Here is a 4,594-nt window from a genome sequence, read left to right on the forward strand (position 1 = left end):
CCCCCCCCCCCCCGCTCTCCCGTTTTTTTGCAAATTTATTTTTCACGGTCGACGCCCGGCCTCAGGCAGCCTACTCAGTATTCCCTCTCTGCGCTGCATAACCCCATCGACTCACGAGATAAATCTGAACGTGATGATACCCAGGGCTAATATCTCAACTGATAAATTTAATCTCAAGCACCAAAATGGTTACTGTTACTATTTTTTTCCTTTTTTCCCCCTTGCCTCGCCTTTTCATCTCGGTACTTCTGGTATTTGCCGCGGCAATCTAAACGACGACAGTGGCTACGTTGCAGAAATTCCACGGATGTTATTTCCTCGACGCGTGGGTTTATGATGTGCGGATAGGTGGGGACGAGGACGGGACAGCCGAGACTGATTCGATTCCTCGTGGGAAGACACCGGGGGCTATTCAACTGAACTGCAGCCCTTGATATCAACAGCTTGTTCTCGTCATTTCCTACTGGGGGGGGGAGAGCTTTTCACGATTATCAATTTCTGGACTTTTTTGGTCATTCTCGGTCGATAATTAATTAATTCATCAATAATTGATAATTAATTTAGTTTATTAAATGGTTGTGTGAATAATTATGGGAATTATTGGGGTAATCATCTGAAATTACCGAATTTTCAGGGAATTTTGTGACTTGAAGTTCATAGTTCGATGAAAAAATTAGTGGAAATTGTTTATTTCTGTTCAATTATTCTATGGAAATTAAAAGTGAAGTGAAAATTAAAAGCTACAGGGTCATGTTTTGATTGAAAATTCAAGTTCGTTGCGGTATTTTCGTCTTCCAGCTGTTCGAAAATTCAGGATTCCATTTTTTTAAATTAGAAAATGAATGAGAAACTGAAAAAGTTCGGTAAATACACTTTTGAAAATTCATGCTTTGATTGAAAATTCAAGTAAATTGGCGAATTCTCATCCGCCTACAATTAAATAAATTGCAATTTCTGTTCAATTATTCTATGAAAATCAAAAGAACTACATGTTCATGTTTTGAATAAAAATTTAAGTGAATTAGCGAATTCTCGTACGCCTGCAATTAAAAAAACTGCAATTTTCTTAATTTTCCAGTAAAATCCGAAGTGTCATAATTTTTCTCCCCTAAATCGCCCTCAATGTCGTTCTCTCCAAACTATTAAACTATCCATAACATTTTAATTTTCTTCTAACAGTACCCAAACAACAATAAGTTTTCAGTGCAAGCCTGAACCCCATAACGACTACAATAACTACTTCCTTTTCATTAAATTCTTCCCATTCCACCATTTCATTCAATCAAAAGAAAAACATCACGCAACATTAGGCTCATTCCATTGAATCTCACCGTTGATCATCACCTCGCGGTGAAAAACGAAAGTTGAAAATTATAACGGTCACATTTAACACCGCACTTGATGAATTACCCCCCCGATACCTTGCATCCGCACTGCTCGAATCACTCCCTACCCCCGGGCCCATCAACTCATTTAAACCAATACAAAACGATCGCGACTCAAGATAAACAACAGCTAAAACATATAAACTCCTACATGACCTCGGTATCGTTCGCCACTTCAATTGAATGAAATTTTTACATCTCTTACCTCCCAGCATTAATATCGATGAATAATTCAGAGCTAACGGTCCTAGAGGGATTCATAAAGGTCGCAGAAGCGTTTCGAATGCAGTGCACTTGGTCGAGTGTATCTCATTCTTCTCTCTGTAAAAAAAAATTACCTCACCTTTTTTTTATATTATTTTTCAACTCCTTTTGTCTCCTCCTCACTCGAGCTAACGGAGATGGACTTAATGAGAATTTCGATGCAAAATTTGTTTCGGGTATTGAGAGGCTTCTGCAACGGTTGATCATTTGCCGAATGCCTGCAGAAATGAAAGAATTGGCCGGGGAAAGGAGGGAAAGGAAGCCGTGGGACCTATCGTATTTTAACGCCCAAGTGCTGAAGAACTTTAATTTAAATGAAGAGTCACGGTTCTATGACTCTCGCCCGTTATTCACGACGTTGGAAGCGGATCGATCGTGGACCAGGAGTGATTAACGGCAGTCAGACACCTCTCACAATTGTCGGGTGAGAGATTACATTAGGTTATTCGCGGAGTGCACGGAGGAGGGCAATTATCTTTTAATTGAGGTATTTTTAGGTGGCGTTGTTATTGTTGGTTATTTATGGGAGACACAACAGCGTAGGCCAATGACAGGGTCAAATCGAATATTTAGATAAAACAAGGAAGGCTCGCAAGTTCGTACTAATATAATTTAAGGATTTGTTGAATTTCCGTGAGAAGATTCCTTTTTCGAGCTCTTTATTCTCTTCGTGATAGTTCCCATAAATTTTTCGATGTTCTCTAAGGAAAAATTGACATTTCATGGACATTCCAGTAGTGATTTTCAGGAGAGAGCCCTTGAAGTCGATTGAAGAATGGAAAAATCATGAATTATTTTGGGAATTCAATGGAATCACGTCCTGAGAAAATTATGTTCGATTTCTATTAACTTCCTATTAGTTTTTAGCCTATTCTATTACAAAATTCCGCAGCTTATCTGGACCAGTAGTGATTAACGGTAGGCAGACACCTCCGACAATTGTCGGGTGAGAGATCACATTAGGTTATTCGCGGAGTGCACGGAGGAGGGCAATTATTTTTTAATTGAGGCATTTTTAGTTGGCGTTGTTATTGTTGGTTATTTATGGGAGACAGAACAGCATAGGTCAATGACAGGGTCAAATCAAATATTTAGATAAAACAACAGAGGCTCGCACGTTTGCACTAATAAAATTAAAGGATTTAATTTAAGGGTCAAATTCTAGCGGGAAGATACCGCTTTCGAGCTCTCCATTCTTTGCATAAAAATAATCTTCACAGGAGTTGAGAGGGATTGAAGTCGATTGAAGAAAAAAAATCATGAAATTTTGTTGGAATTTGAATGGAATCACGTCCTGAAAAAATTTAATTCAAAAACTTTGCGAATACGCTAGAAAATTGTATTCGATTTCTATGAGTTTTTAACCAATTCAATTGGAAAATTCCGCATAAAATTTGCACGATTTGTTTTTTAATGTTCAATGAATTTTCAATTACATTTCCATAAAATTTCCATGGAATTGTCACTTGATAAAAATTTTCAACAATTTACCACTCTGCCATTAAAAATAATTATCCAACTATCATTATCAAACATTTTTATGTTGAATCGATTGTTTTAATGCTTCGAGTTCTCTCTGAGCATCTAAAAATACGAAAAAAAAATCTTGAGTAGAACACGAAATCGTGAGAATTGGCGAATCTGTCTGAGGACGCAGGGTAATTTCTACTGGCATTCTATCAGAATCCATGGCCTTGCACTCTGGGATGCAGCGAGACGGTTAAAGTGAACCGACTAATCGATTGTCCAGTGGGCGAAACGAGCGTTGAACCTGACTGGCACGAGAATGACGATGACTTTGCGATTATCCTATAAGCAACTTTTATTCTTTTCAAGAGGGGACTCTCATAACTGGTTGGAGAGGACAAATATTATTCTAGGTCAGGTCTTGAGTGCTCTTCAGCAGCGTCAACAGTTCCTTGAAAAATCATCGCTTAAGAATAATGGCAAGAGGAATTCCCCTGGAATTAATCACTAGTTTCTGACCTGTTTCACTCTCCGGGAATAAAAATGTCAATTTTTCCACAAAAATCAAATTTTTCAAATCGAAGTTGAGGTCTTTAATTCTAAATTGAATTCTAATTGAACATTTGAAAGAGTCATTCTTCTACATAATTAAACATTCACGAGCATCTGCTAGAAAATTCTATTGAATTACTATTGAAAATTTTATTCTTTTTCCGGTGATTCTTTTGAGAAAATTCCAAAACTTGTCTGCGTGTTTTTTTTGTCAAATGGAAATATGAAATCAAAAATATTTGATTGAATAATTGATAGAATCGTGAATAATTTATTCTCTAAAGATTTATTTTTATAGATTTCTCAGTTTACATTTTTTGTTTACATATCAATGGAAAAAAGAAAAGAAGTAGAGTGAAAAAAATTTTGATAATTTCTAATCTATGATAATATTCTAATAGAATAAGTTCCATCCAAAGATCAAAACCTATCGACTCATTCCATTAAAATTTTTATTTGCAAAAAAATGAAATAATTCCTGTAGAAGTTCCTCCGCTCAAATTTTCCAAGTTTTCAAATTTGTTTTTCATTTCTGAAAAGCAAAAATAAATGCAGTGAAAAAAACTTGGAAAATTCATGTCGAGGAATTCCCATAGAAAATGTTTCAATAAAAAAATCGGCGCAGAAAAATGAAATTCTAATGATTTTTTCATTTGGACATTTTCTCTCAGTAAAATTTTCAACAGAAATCCAATATAAATTTTCTCATCCGTGATTCTACGATCCCCAACAATGAAGATCCAACTAAGTGGTTCTCCCTGTTCAAACAGTCATTTACTCGATAGAATCATGATCCCCATCAGGCCATCCCCAACTCCAGCGGTCATCCACGAGGGCCCATGTGGGCTAAGGTCTCCCCACCCCCGTCTCCCACCTTCACTAGGAATATCCGTGAAACCCCCGAGGCCACAGCCCCCCCCCCCCCC

Source organism: Diachasma alloeum, unplaced genomic scaffold, assembly GCF_001412515.2.
Source record: "Diachasma alloeum isolate Michigan unplaced genomic scaffold, Dall2.0 Dall_scaffold_00494, whole genome shotgun sequence".
Classification (NCBI taxonomy): Eukaryota; Metazoa; Arthropoda; class Insecta; order Hymenoptera; family Braconidae; genus Diachasma; species Diachasma alloeum.